The sequence below is a fragment of the Schistocerca serialis genome, chromosome 4 (genome assembly GCF_023864345.2).
Source record: "Schistocerca serialis cubense isolate TAMUIC-IGC-003099 chromosome 4, iqSchSeri2.2, whole genome shotgun sequence".
Classification (NCBI taxonomy): domain Eukaryota; kingdom Metazoa; phylum Arthropoda; class Insecta; order Orthoptera; family Acrididae; genus Schistocerca; species Schistocerca serialis.
Window position 1 is genome coordinate 294,469,198 of NC_064641.1, and position 15,949 is coordinate 294,485,146.

Genomic DNA, 15,949 nt, shown 5'->3' on the forward strand with positions numbered 1-15,949 from the left:
ACATAAACTTCCCCAATTCTGTTTTGATTTGTGTGCCAGTCCAAACATTCAAATCAAAATGTTCAATAATAGCACAAAACTTGGTTTTCTCCATTTTCAATCATGGTCTACACACTGACAAATTTAGAAAACTGTCAACAATAAACTATACACTGTACATTGTTAAAATTCTTTACACTATCCTTAGAATAATCCAGTTTACCAATCATGAAGGTGCAGCAAAAAAAGTTAATTCTTTCATGAAATTTACCAGAATTATCAAACCATCCTCATATTATAAACTTAAGTTCCCTGCTGCATTTTTCTGCCTGTCTCTGAATGTCAGAGACATCTAGTGCTACTCATCCAAATCCCGCACTAATCACCAGCTCTTCACTAATATTGATCAGTTACCAGTGGATATTATTCTATTTATACTTACATGTATAGCTGCCTATATGTGAGGGCTGCTCATGTATTGAACATTTCTTTTTTTTCACCACTGTGGAAATAACCAGTTACTGGTTAGGCACTGACAAGTGTAAGTGGCAGTAGTCAGATTTTGTTTTGTGGGCAAAATGACAGAAAAAGTGGAATAGTGTTATTACGTCAAATTTTGTTTTAAGCTTGGCACTTCTCAAGTCAAAACAATCAGCATGACTAAGCAAGTGTTTGGGGGAGAAGCAATGGGTACCACACAGATAACAGAGTGGTACAACCACTTCAAGAAAATTAAAATAGTGACTTGAAATTGATTAAAGTACAGAATAATTAAACTTTTCCAGGATTTCTTCAAACTTGTTTTTAAGCAGTTGTGGTGGGATAGATAAATTAACTTTATTGCAGTGTAAAAACTAAACTGTAACTCATACGCCTCTGTTAAAATGCTCATTCAACAACATAATAAAAACATATATAAAACAAAGAGAAAACATAAAGTGATTGCAACAAATATAATCATTAAAAATACCAATCACCTGTGCGTGGCATTACAGAGCATATAACAATGCACTTCACCACTCCTCCTTTGGTGTTTCAACGTCCCACAAACCAAGCAAAACATCCTTTGGTGTCAATAATATTTTGTGTTGAATAGTATGTGTTGTCTGTACCGGATAAAGGAGGCCTGTGACATCCGTTGTGGCGTATCTATGATGGGCAATGGAGTGGCTGGAAGTCTGTCAAGTCTGTGGTGTGTGTAGATGAGTCCATACCAACGTAGGGTGCATGGAAAGCTGGTTTGAGCCTGTCAAGAGTGATGGTGGTAGCTGTACCCATCACATCAACTTTGAATGTCTTGGCCTCCCTACTGATGACACAGTAAGGTCCATCGTAAGGTGAGTGCAGGACCTGTGTACTGTGTCATGCCATACAAAGGCATCTTGGCACTCCCACAGCTCATCAAAAACAATAGGGAAATGGGTCTGTGTAGTTGCCAGATTTGTGTGTGCAGATTTTATATGAAATCTGATGGGTGAATTCGGTTGCCTCACAAGTTGCCAAAGAACTGCAGGACAGTCATATTGGCCAGCCATAAACAAGTTCTGCAGCCATGGTTTTCAGATCTTTCAATGACACACAGAGACCCCATGAGGATGATGGGCAACATCTCTGTCCAATGCTGTGAGTCATGACGCAAAAGTGACCTTTTCAGTTGGCAGAGCATGTGTTCAGCTAAACGATTCTATTTTACGATAACGTTGGAAGCTGAAGAAGTGAATTAAAACTTGTGCTGTGGCCGGGACTCAAACCCGGGTCTTCTTGCTTACTAGACAGATATGCTGACCATTACATCACCACAGCATTATGGTCAACATAGCTGCATGAACTACCCAAGTTAAATACCCTCCCCAACACAAACTCCAACTCACATCTCCCCTTATATTGTCACTATTACCAGGGCTCTCCGACATTCGAATAGGACCCCAGCATTGGACATAATGGGGAAGTGCTGTACTACATGTGATCATATAGATCTTAAATTAAATTTGTGTTGGGGGAGGGTATTTGACTTGGGTAGTTCATGTTGACCACAATGCTGTGGTGGTATAATGGTCAGCATATCTGCCTAGTAAGCAAGAAAACCTGGGTTTGAGTACTTGGCTGGCTGCCCACCTGGAAACACGTGTGCCACTGCCTATTGTGCATCCCAGGTAGAAGTGGACTTCTCGGTCACCCTGCTGTCGCCGGCTGCAGCACGCCGCCCTGGCAAGTACAAACTTTTGTTCTTGATTCTGTTTTTGTGTTAATTTGGATCTAAAATGGCTCAATTAATTAGAAGTAAAACGGTATCGTGCACGTTCGAACGAAACTTTGAAATACCATCCGCTTTTGATGTTCACAACTGGATTATAGACGATGTTGGTGTGCCTCTGGAAAATATAACTGGAGTTCTTGAAAATAGATAACCTGGAAGTAATTGACAGGATAACAAAGACAAACAACTGCATATGGTAGTTCCGACATAGGGAGGAAACAATTAGTAACGTTTTGATTCAACATTCAGGATACGGCATCAGGATTATTAAAGTGTACAATCTGTCCTTTGAGGTGCTGGATGAAGAGATCATTAAGACGATCAGAATGTATGGGAATGTTTACGGCCTCACCATGGAAAAATAGTCGAGTGTAGACAGTTAAAGTGGACCTCTGCAAGCACATTCCACCTTTCATCACTAAATGTGGACACTGGGGATTCATCACTTATAGCAGACAACCGCAAATGTGCTCAATCTGTGATGATGAGGATCACATGCGAAACAACTGTCCGAGGAAACAGCTGACACAACTGCCCAGGGAAAACACCTACGCAGGGGCAATGATGAATCTCAATGCAGAATTCCCCGCACTTTCTCTGAGAGAAAAGGACACGCCACCCCAGGACGAACAGCACGACGAAAACGCCATGGAAATCCAGCATGGTGAGCAAGGCAACTTGGTGGCAGCAGAGGCAACTGTGCCGACCGCAGCCGGGGTAGCGCCCAAGCCCACCCCAGCGGAGGACATAATGGCACCTGCGGTGAAAGTGGCCAGCACTGACAAAAGGCCACTTAGTGAGGACAATGCCAAAGAAAGTGAAACCCAGCAGCGCCTAGCCCGCACGCAGCCAAAGCACACGAAAACTGCCCCAACTCAAGAAAAGAAGAAATGCAAGAACGAGACGGAAAGCACTTGGAAAATGACACACGAGACAACACGTGAGCAAATAATAAAAGAAAGAACAAACAAATTGAAAAAGATCCTGAAACTAAGGCAGGACAACGAACAGGACGCAAAAACATCCAGAAAAATAAGTGACAAAAAATCGAAATCGATTAAGGACACCGAAAAGTACACGAACCAAAACAGCACCGATGAATAAAACACAAGCAAAAAAGAAGGAAGTAAAAGTGAAAGGATGAGAAACAACACGGCCGCAACCTTAAATACGAACAAAATCTAATCTGCCAGAAAAATAAAAATGTTAACTGACTTCCTTCGCTACATACAGTGGACATAGCGCTAATACAAGAAATTACCAAAACGACCATGGAAAACATTGCTGGGTACAATATCATTACCAATGTAGACCCTGAAACAAAATGTGGAACAGCTATATTAGTAAAAGATAACATCGAATTTGATGATGTACGTACAACACCAAATGGTCGAGGCATAGCTATCAAAATACAAGGCACTCTGTTCACGAACATATACGCCCCTTCATGAATGGAAAATAAAACAAATATAGCCAGATTCTTCAAACAAGACGTCTGTACTCTAATTAACGAAAACTTTGATAACCTAGTGCTCAGAGGTGACTTCAATTGCGTTGTGGCGAAGGAAGATCAGGTACCAACAGCGAATATGTGCGTTGAATTAGATGAAATAATCAGAAAAACGAAACTCAGAGACGTGTGGAGGATGAAATATCCACACGCAACTGAGTTTACCTTTTTCTACAGAAACGGAAATAGTAGGCTTGACAGGATATACGTTTCCAAAATTTAGCGAAAGCTATAGAAACACTAGAAATTAAGCCCATAGCCTTTTAGGACTATAACTGACAAATTACACAAATACTCCTCCCAAAATGGAAGAAAGATCAACACAAAACCTTCTGGAAAATGCCCACCAATGATTTAAAAGACATAACACTGCGCAAAGAAATTGCCGATGTGTGGACAGAATGTTTGAGAAAAGAATCAAACCCACAATCATCCATAGAATGGTGGGTAAAACACACAAAACCGTTGCTACGAAAAATGATCATAAAGTACTGTGCAGAATAAGCAATGTGAAAGAAATGGACCGCTGACTTCTACAAACAGTGCATGAAAGACGTAATAAACGCCCACATGAATGATCTCACAACCCTCTTCACAAAATTAAGGTGCATAAAAAAAAACTAGTAAACATGCAGAAAGAACAAACTGAAGAAATAAGAAGAAGACAGTGGAAGAAGAAGCGGTCACTTTTCACCATATACACAGAATAATCTGAAAGACACAACAAAAACATATCAAACACATGTAGAAACAAGACGGAACCACCACAGAAGCGCCAGCAGAGATCCTGAAGCTTGTACATGGATATTTCAGCCAACTCCTCAAGCGAGAAGAAACGAGAAAAGTAGCAACAGATCCCCTACTCCACAACTTGCTAGACATCCTGACAGGCACAGACAAGGCGGAGCTGGTGGCAATCATAGAAAATGATGATGTACAGAACATTGTCAAATCCAGTGCGGTTGGAAAAGACCCAGGAATGGACGGAATTCCATCTCAATTCTACATCCAATACTGGGACATAATCGGCAACACGATCACCGAAGTCGTCAATGATATAATACAGGGAGAGAAACTACCAGAAGACTTCACAGTGGGAAACATAATACTAATCCCAAAGAAAGATGCACCCCAGAAAGTGGAAGATTACCACCCCATCACGCTGCTAAACACAGATTACAAAATAGCAGCGCGATGCGTGGCAGACAAACTAAAAACAGTCATGGCAAAAATAATAAGCCCTCACCAGATATGTGCCATACCGGGGAGGATAATATTTGAGGCCATAGGCGAATACAGAGACTTCATTGGCATTACAACAGTAAATAAATCAGAAGCTGCGATAATATTGACAAACTTCCGTAAAGCGTTCGACCGCATAGACCACGATTTCCTATTCAAACGATGGAAAAATACGGGCTCGGTGAAACCATTCATTAAAATCATTAAGAACATCCTAAGGAGTGCCACATCACTGGCAACGGTAAAGTGAGACAAGGACGTCCTCTTTTGATGTGTTTGTTCGCCATTGCAGTGGACCCTCTGCTAACAAAAATAGAAGACACCATAGCAGGAATCACATTGCTTGGCACCACACTGAAATGCAAAGCGTACACTGATGACATTGGTTTCTTTGTGGGAGACAGAGAAGACCTCAACAAAATGAACCAAGTCCTTCAAACATTCACGCAAGCAGCAGGAGACAAAATAAACAATACCGAAACTACCCTACTATCTATTGGCAACATAAAGATACAAGACAGAAGTACCTGGTACAAGGTTGTCGAAACACACAAGTGGCTAGGGCTGAAACTACACTTGTGCCCAATGAAAATGGTGGCACAAATTGGAGAGAAGTGTTACACACAATAAGAGGTCTCACCAGAATGAATGGCAATAGAAAGCTGGACCTGCTCCAGAAGGCGAGGCTCATACCTGTCCAAAGTATGGTTCGTAGCATAAGTGTCCTACCCACCAGAAGAAATAGCAAGGTCCATTGAAGGTGCAATACATCACCTCCTCTAGCACCAAGAAATTTCCAAAGTGCCGCATTCCACATACACGCTAGGCATCCAGGAAGGAGGAGTAGGCCTGACCGATGTCCAGAGAAAATGCGCCGCACTGCTGATACACCGCCTAAACACCATAGCAGAGAACAACCCAAACAGTCTCACAGGCGCCCTGATAAATAGGTATAGACCAGCCTCAGAAGAAGCACCAGTAAATGCATCAGCAGTACCCTACAAATTACAATACCTCGGAGAATACTTAATCCAAAAAGGTTACGTTATAGACACAGGGGAAGACCCAAGAAAGAGGACGACTAAAAAGCTCTATGCGGAACTGAGAGGAGAAGCGAAACAGAACAAGATTGAATCAAAGAAACCCGCGCACAATCGGAGACAAGTATGGCTCAACCTACACATCAGACCATCAGGAAAATGTCAGACCTGTAATGCAAATGATACCTTAGAACATCGTTTCCAATGCGGAGAAATGAAACAAATATGGGAGATATGGTGAGGCTTCCCTGACCCCTGGTTCTGGGTGACTTTCCCAAAATCTACCCTCTATCTAGACCTCTCCAGTCCTTTTCCTTAACCCTTCTTCCTTCCTCTTCAACCCTTCTGCCTGAAGAAGGAGCCACTGGCTCTGAAAGCTTCCCAATCACAACAGTCTTTTGTCTGTGTGTTCTACAACCACTTGGTGAGTAGATTTTTTATCTACCCAATTAAATAATTTTATCAATAATTGATTGTTTTCATTGATATAAAAACTAAACTGTAACTCATACCACTCAGTAAAAAAGGACATTCAGCAGAATAAAAACATGTGTAAAACAAAGACAAAACATAACTCAGTGACTGCACCAAAGATAATCATAAAAAATAGTAATGACTTGTGTGTAGCATTACACTGCTCATAAAGCTGCACTTCACGGTGAAGGAATGGGATAATGTGTAAAAAATTAATTTGAGGTTAATGTTTTACATTGGGGTTATTATATGCATATTATATTTTCCATATAATTTCTTACTTACAGAAGATACTTGCATTGAGAGTATTGTTAGTATTTTTAAATAATATAAAATTATTTGATTTACTATGACAGAAAGGAACAATAAAATATGCATTTTTTGATTGTGTTAAAATGCATGTTTGCAATACAGCACAACAGTTAAATTTTACATTTTACTACCCAGTAATGGAAGTATTAAAGAATTTGTACAATTAAAAAATACAGTGAATTATTCACAATATACTGTATGAAAAGAATATTGTGAAACTATTGTCCAAGAGCTTGCTTTCTTATTAACAGACACCTAAAATTAGAAAGAAATTATTGTGTTCCCATGTGTAATGGTATACAGACCAGGAAACTTTGAACTCTACTACAACAAGTCTGCCTACAATAATCACATTTTAAACTGATTTTTGTAAGTTTGGTTTCACTTTTTCAGAATGGTCGAGAATAATATTTTGACTTTTCTTCTGTCTGTCATCCATTACTTAGCACAATAACTGTTCTTTCTATTTTTCTTCTTTTCAACAGTTTTCATGCACAACTTGTTAGACTAATCATCCAATAGTTTTCAGATTTATCTACACCTGGATTCTGTGAAAATGTAAAAAGAATGTGTTTCTAATATCTGATGGTAGGTAACCAGTTTCATATATTTTTATACAAAATTAAATAATCGAGCTTTTATGCCTTTTCCTAATTTCAGTATCTCCAAACACATATCATGAATCCTGCCAACTTGTTTGAATTCAGGTTATTCAGTGCACTGTCAAATCCTGACAGCACTATTGGAGTATCTATATTTCCTCATCTATCATACTCCTCCAGTGTACAGGTCTTCAGTGTTCATTTGCTATGTCTGCCATTTCTTTTGTATATAATACAAGTTTTCCATCTATCTATCATAATTTACACCTATGTATTTTTCTTGTCCAAAGCAATATTTATCCCTCCTGTGCACCATTCCAATTCTTCCTACAATCATATCCTTTATGTTTCTGACAAGTATTTGATTTAACCTGTTTGCACTTCCTGTAAATTATTTTTCATAGGCAACCTGTACTGTTGCCTTTGTATGTTATTGTGGTCTTCAGACCAAAAATTGGGTTGATGTAGCCCTCCACACTAGTCCATCTTGTGCAAGCTTCTTCATCTCTGCATACCTACTGCAACTTGCAACCAAATGAACCTGCTTACTGGAGTCAAGCACTGGTCTCCTACTACACTTTGTACCCTCCATACTGCACTCAATTACCAGAATGACTATTCCATGATGCCTCAGGATATGTCCTATCTCGTGATCCTCCCTTTTGTAAAACTCTGTCATCAAGTTATTTCCTCATCATTTGATTCGGCATCTGTTTGTTAGGTGTCAGATCTATTCCTTTAATCCTCAGAAGCCTCCTCCAGTTTCAAAAGCTTCGAATCTGTTCTTGCCAATGCTGTTTATTAACAATGTTTCACTTCCATACAAGGCTACATTCCAAACAAATACTTTTACAAAGTACTTTCTAAAACTTAAGCTTTTCGTGGGAGAGGCTTGCGCTCCCCTACAGGGTGCATCCCCAGGTGCTGGGTAGGGGAAGGCTTTGCAGGTAGTTAGGGTACTTGGTAAATAAGAGATCACCCACAGACCAGATTGTTCAGCCTTTGGTCTGTATCTGTTTCCCAGGTTAGGAGCAGCTGAGAAAAACCTACAGGGCTAACAACTGTGGTTGTAAACCAGTGGCTCTAACAATAATAGCCAACCCATATATATTATTATCAATCACACTAGAGGGTAATGAGAGACAAATTACCAAGTTGAACAATCCACTGCACTAAAGTGTGCAAATGGAAAATTGGATTCCAGTGCGCCTTTACACACAGACAAGCCTTGAAACTACAAGCAAGGTGAAGTGTAAACTGGAAAATTAAAATATATTACAGGCACCCTCCAGAATCATAAAATTCTGACAATAGCTCTACAAGAAACCGGATTCATGGATGAAAACAAATTTGGTTCCGGCGATTTCAGAATTTACAAAGGAAAGGTAGACAAAAGAATTATGAAAAAACACACCACACCTTGGAACTGGCTTCATAATAGACAAAAGTGTTTTGGACTCCATTGTCAACTTTGAACTGCAATATGAAAGACTCTCCACATCCATGTGTAAACCTGCTACCAAAATATACACAATTGTGAATGCACATTCATCAATAACTGCAGACAATATATAGGACAAAGAAAAGGTGGAACATTTTTGGGACCAACTAGATGATGATGTGCAAGAAAAATCAAGAAAAACATAATGTCCTACATTTGGTGGATTCCAGTGCCCATAAGGAGCATACATGAGCCTGAAAGCCACAGCCTTTAAAAGGCTAACTACAGCTTGATCACACAACAATCAAACTGAAGTTATTTAATCCTCTGGTGGGCATGCCTTCTGATTTCACCTGAGTGGTCGCGCCGTAACATTTACACCGCAATTTCCTCTTAACTTTGTTATTGTTTTTGGGCAAACCAAAGGGTAAAAACTGAAATAAAACAGCATGCCATTGCATTAATTTTGTTTCAGATAAAAGTAAAAGAAAAAAATCAGTCAACTCTATTGAAATAGGTTACTTAAATAAACATCTTCAGTCAGAACAAATTTCCATCTGCTGGTCATTAGCATCACAAGAGAAATACATAATATTCTGGTAGGTTGGTTTGGGGAAGGAGACCAGACAGCATGGTCATCGGTCTCATCGGATTAGGGAAGGATGGGGAAGGAAGTCGGCCGTGCCCTTTCAGAGGAACCATCCCGGCATTTGCCTGGACTGATTTAGGGAAATCACGGAAAACCTAAATCAGGATTGCCGGACGCGCATAATATTCTGATGAGAATATTTCTGGCAGATATTGTTTCCACAATTGTCCTGACATTTTTGTGTCGTCCACAAATGTGACATATTCCAGATTTAGGGTTATCATGAACTGGGCCTCCTTTTCTGAATTTTTCAAGAAATATTTGTATGTCTTTCAGAAGGTTCTTTAGTTTCGCTCTTGGTCCTATATGAGCGTTCATAAGATTATACGATAGTTTTTTTAGAGAAAACTGTTGTGTGTCTTTGTTGTATGGGTTGTTGTGGCTAAAGAGGATGCTCGAATTTATTCCTGCGATACCAAGATGTCGATAAAATAATGCCAGCAGCCATCTCCTGGTTATTCTGGCTGTTGTACATGATATACACATCTGAACCACAGTATCCACTCCTCCCTTGGTTCTGTTATAGTCTAAATTTATTGCTGATTTCCCACTTTTGACATCTTGTTTCCTTTCAAAGTGCCGATGGTGGTCAAATTTTTATTTAGTAGATTCTGAGTTAGCCTATAAGTGGTGTAAGAGTTATCACTCGTAGCATGCCTGTTCATGCCCTCTATGGGAGTTACCAGTCTTTTGACAACATCTTCAGGTTTATTTGATTTTAGATATGACCCAGCGAACTGTTTCCCAAAATACACTTCGAAATTGAGGGTATAAAATGTTTTTGAGTCATTAAGGGCGTATATTTTGATAACATACTTCGTAGGCTTATTTGGAATGTACTGTACAAACCCACAACGGCCTCTAAAAGCCTGCAGCATTTAATTAATTGCCACAAATTCACTGACCTTATAGTGAGTAATATAGTTATTTACAAATTCTTGGTGAAACTCACGAAGATGAGCCAGTTTATCTGTAGACCTTTGTTCAATTCTTGTTTCTATATTGTCAAACCTAATTGCTCTAACAAGAAAATGGAAACATTTATAACTGAAAAGTTGCACTGCAGTTGACATGATGTCCTTTCTTTACGCCAATCAAAAAAGTGCATTGAAAAGAGCATGAATTTCTTCTGCTGAAGTGTCTTTGCAATCACAAGCTCTAGAATAGTTGGTATCACTTCGTTTTTTCCCAATCCATCTGTTGGTATGAGCTACGATATCTTCTATCATGTTTTTGGTGATAAAAAGCATCAAAAAGATGTAAGTGTGTTTCTGGCCATCTCTTTTGGCCCTGGTAAAGTTCTGATAATGTTTTTAACATTTGTTTTCCCTGCAGTTAGGGGCTGACTAATACAAAGAGTTTCACAACCTTTACCAACATAAAATGTATAGTTACCTTCCGTAACATCATGTGCCACTGTATCCTGTCTGTCACCTTCTTCCTGAGACTGTTCTGATTCACTACTGTGGTTTTCAGCACTAATAATTCCTCTTCCCCATCAAAATCATCTTCAGATTCATTACACGTCAACTCATCTTCCAAAATTTCAGCTAGAATTTGTAGGATCTCTTCAGGATCCCACACAATATCACTTTCCCTGGAAATAAATATACGAGGGGCATTTGAAAAGTCCATGCAAAGTCTGAGAGATGGCACCACTGGCATGTATCGAGGTCATGTTTAGTTAGTAGCATCTTTGGAAAGAATGCACACGAAGTTTCAGCCATATTGGTCTATTTCTTTGTGTCTGGCATTCGTGTGAATTAAGGAAGTTGAGTAATTGTCAAAAAATGGACGAAAAAGAATTTCGTGTGGTGATTAAACATTACTTTAAGAAAGGCAAAACGCCTCAGGAGACTAAAGAGAAGCTCGATATACATTACTGTGATTCTACACCTTCGATTAGAACAGTTAATAAGCAGTTTCAAAATTTTTGGAGTGGCCATATGGGCACAAGTGATGCTGATCCCTCTGGACACCCTGTGGAGGTTACGACTCCAGAAATCATTGATAAAATCCGTGATATGGTGATGGATGACAGAGGAGTTAAGATGTGCGAGATTGCTAGTGCTGTGGACATGTCGAATGAATGGGTACATAATATTTTGCATAAACATTTGGACATAAGAAAGAGCTATCCACAAGGTGGGTTCCGCGATTGCTCATGCCTGACCAAAAACGGAACCGGTGGAGTGTTTAAAGGATGGTTTGCAGCTGTTTAGGAAGAATCTACAGGACTTTAAGCATCATTTCGTCACTGTGGGTAAAACATGGATACAATACTATACTACTGAGACCAAACAACAATCTAAACAATGGGTTACCAGAGAATCTGCACCAAGAAAGGCGAAGACCAGTCCTTCGGCTGGAAAGTTTATGGTGACTGTCTTTTGAGATTCGCAAGGGATAATCCTCATCGACTATTTGGGAAAGGGTAAAACTGTTACAGGTGCATATTATTCAGATTAGATTAGATTAATACTAGTTCCATGGATCATGAATACGATATTTCGTAATGATGTGGAACGAGTCGAATTTTCCAATACATGACATAATTAGGTTAATTTAACAACATACTTAAGTTAATATAACAACTTTATTTTTTTGTGTTTTTTTGTTTGTCTTTATTTTTTATTTTATTTATTTTTTTAATTTTTTTTTCTTAATTTATATCTAAAAATTCCTCTATGGAGTAGAAGGAGTTGTCATTCAGAAATTCTTTTAATTTCTTCTTAAATACTTGTTGGTTATCTGTCAGACTTTTGATACTATTTGGTAAGTGACCAAAGACTTTAGTGCCAGTATAATTCACCCCTTTCTGTGCCAAAGTTAGATTTAATCTTGAATAATGAAGATCGTCCTTTCACCTAGTATTGTAGTTATGCACACTGCTATTACTTTTGAATTGGGTTTGGTTGTTAATAACAAATTTCATAAGAGAGTATATATACTGAGAAGCTACTGTGAATATCCCTAGATCCTTAAATAAACGTCTGCAGGATGATCTTGGGTGGACTCCAGCTATTATTCTGATTACACGCTTTTGTGCAATAAATACTTTATTCCTCAGTGATGAATTACCCCAAAATATGATGCCATATGAAAGCAGTGAGTGAAAATAGGCGTAGTAAGCTAATTTACTAAGATGTTTATCACCAAAATTTGCAATGACCCTTATTGCAAAAGTAGCTGAACTCAAACGTTTCAGCAGATCATCAATGTGTTTCTTCCAATTTAATCTCTCATCAATGGACGTACCTAAAAATTTGGAATATTCTACCTTAGCTATATGCTTCTGATTAAGGTCTATATTTATTAATGGTGTCATACCATTCACTGTACGGAACTGTATGTACTGTGTCTTATCAAAATTCAGTGAGAGTCCGTTTACAAGGAACCACTTAGTAATTTTCTGAAAGACAGTATTGACAATTTCATCAGTTAATTCTTGTTTCTCAGGTGTGATTACTATACTTGTATCATCAGCGAAGAGAACTAACTTTGCCTCTTCATGAATATAGAATGGCAAGTCATTAATATACAATAAGAACAACAAAGGACCCAAGACTGACCCTTGTGGAACCCCATTCTTGATAGTTCCCCAGTTTGAGGAATTCATCGTTATTGGATCATTTGAAAACCGAGCTGCAAGAAAAACGCCGGCGATTGGACCCCAAAAAAGTCCTTTTCCATCACGACAATGCACCAGCACACACCTCAGCAGTTGTGATCACAAAATTAATGGAAATAGTAGGATTCCAATTCGTTTCACATTGCCCCTATTCTCCGGACTTGGCTCCCTCGGACTACTATTTGTTCCCCAATTTGAAGAAATGGCTGGCGGGACAAAGATTTTATTTAAATGAGGAGGTTATTGCAGCAACTAATAGCTATTTTGCAGACCTGGACAATTCCTATTATTCGGAAGGGATCAACAAATTAGAACAGCATTGGATCAAGTTTATAAGCATAAAAGGAGACTATGTCGAAACATAAAAAAGATTTACCTCAAACACGTAAGTAGTTTTTATTTTTGCACGGACTTTTCAAACGTCCCTCATAGTGTACCCATAAAACAAGTTAACACTCTAAATAAGAATAAATGATGAAAATGTGTAACAAATTGTAAGCATATAATGTTGAACAAACACTTACATGACTAGGCGCGTTGCGGCAGTCACACTGCAGAGGCAGAACTGAAGTTCACAATGCTGTTGCAACAGAACAATGACCAGGTCTGGTTTCAAACAAGGTTACACACACTCCATCTATGAAGAAGATTGCCTACTAGATTCCATGGAAACAGACAACTAGCACAAGCCAGTGGACACTCAGATAACTAAAATTTGCGTGGCACGCCCACTGGAAGGTTAAAGAAAACAAAATGCCAAGGTGTGCAAAACCAAAACTGGGATCAAATGAAAGAAAGCCTAATAAGTATATCCAAACAATTAGTTTACAAAGCCAAAAAACGTGTCTGGCGGACAGAATAATGTGTTAGACTCTTTGAACTATGAAGAAAATCTTGGCAACATGGAAATTACAGAAAAATGAACATAACAGAGGAAACTTCTTAAACACAAGAAAATTAGTGAGAAAATATATCAAAAGAATAAAAATGACCAAGAAGAACAATTCCTCTTTCAGATAAGTGAAAATGAAAACTTCATCAAAAACAACAGAAGGATCTTTCATAAGACTTTTAAACAAAAAGTAATGAAATACAGCCCACTTCCCCTACAACTTCCAGACAAAAATGGAAATATAGCCCATAACAACAGGGACTGTAACAGGCCAACTTGACCCACACTTTGTGTATGATTCTATACTGATTTTTTTTCATTACTAATTTTTTGTGTAATGCATATTTGTATATTTTACGTGCATATGTAATTTCATTGTAATTTTAAACCTCGGCCCAATAGGAGGATAAATATTGGCACTTAATGTTCATAAAAAAGAAAGAGAGAGAAAGAGAGAGAGAGAGAGAGAGAGAGAGAGAGCTGAAGGGTGGTGTAGGGACTTTAGCAAAGAACTAATGCAAAATTATATTACGGAAAAGCTCACAAATTTTATTGAGAGGAGAAGGGTTTACCTGTATGAGAAGAAGGAAGAATTTTGATCACTATGGTTTATGGGAGATACAAGATGAGGACAGTGGTGCTGAAAGCTTAAGCGATATTTGTATTCCCTATATATTTATTCTGAGGCTTGTAATAATCAATAACTTAGAGAGGAAGGCAAACTCGCAAAAGGAGAAGATTACAAGAGGGGGAAGAAGCAGAAGAAAAATTTGGAAGAGACAAGAGATTTGAGAAGGTTCAGCTTAGAAGACAACACAGTATATTTTGAACTTACTAGAGCCTCAGAATGTGTCAGAGACAGCTGGTGACAGACTGTAATAATGAAATACATCATAAATCATACCAGAGTATACAGAACCAGATATATAAGTCTAATTTACATCTGAACAGAAACTCTGAGTTGTGTTATGCTGGTGAGACAAGCACAGTGAACTGTTGTCATTGGTGTAGTCAATGTATTGCATGGTTAGATGCAGTCATAATTGGTATTGTATCTATACGCTGAGTGTCAAATACTGTTTGAGAAGTATGAAAAAATGGGCAAGCTGTATAATAAAGAGTATGTTAGTCAGCTGCCCATTGTTAATATAAAGTGGTTATTTTCTACGATCATTGGTCAGTTGCGTCTTGTCATGTTTTATGGTGGAGCACTGAAAATAAGTTTCTTTTTGTGTGTTTTGATAGTGTGACTCTTCAGAGCAGATGGTACAGTATTATTAGGTTCTGGAGTCATTCCACATGATTTTTTGGGATTTTGGATCTCTGTATTTGCTCAAGATCAGTGATCAGTGAGACAATTAAGCATCGGCACCAGAGATATCACAACAGTCATCTCAGGGATGGAGCAATTAAAAACACATCTATGCCAAATTTAAAATAACAAAAAATGCTCAATACTGGCGAAGTTTTACAGAAACTTGAAATGTAATGCGATCTGCAATGCAAGGTGGTTTTCATAGTCTCCACACGAAACTCTGTCTCGAAAACTGTCAGGAAACCCTAAGAGATTCTGGTCATAATACGCCAGTGGCAAGATGCAATCAATATCTTCTACATCTACATGGATACTCTGCAAATCACATTTAAGTGCCTGGCAGAGGGTTCATCGAACCACCCTCACAATTCTCTATTATTCCAATCTCATATAGTGCGCGGAAAGAACGAACACCTATATCTTTCTGTACGAGCTCTGATTTCCCTTATTTTATCATGGTGATCATTCCACCCCATGTAGGTCGGTCTCAACAAAATATTTTCGCATTCAGAGCAGAAATTTGGTTATTGGAATTTCGTGAGAAGATTCCGTCACAAAGAAAAACGCCTTTCTTTTAATGATTCCCAGCCTAAATCCTGTATCAT

General features: G+C 38.6%; 1 non-coding gene across 1 annotated transcript; it reads right to left on the reverse strand.

Annotated features, from left to right (window-relative positions):
- Positions 1-1,709: 1,709 nt before the first annotated feature.
- Positions 1,710-1,782, reverse strand: Trnat-agu (transfer RNA threonine (anticodon AGU)). Its single transcript has one exon. It is a non-coding gene; the product is annotated as a tRNA-Thr (tRNA).
- Positions 1,783-15,949: the final 14,167 nt, after the last annotated feature.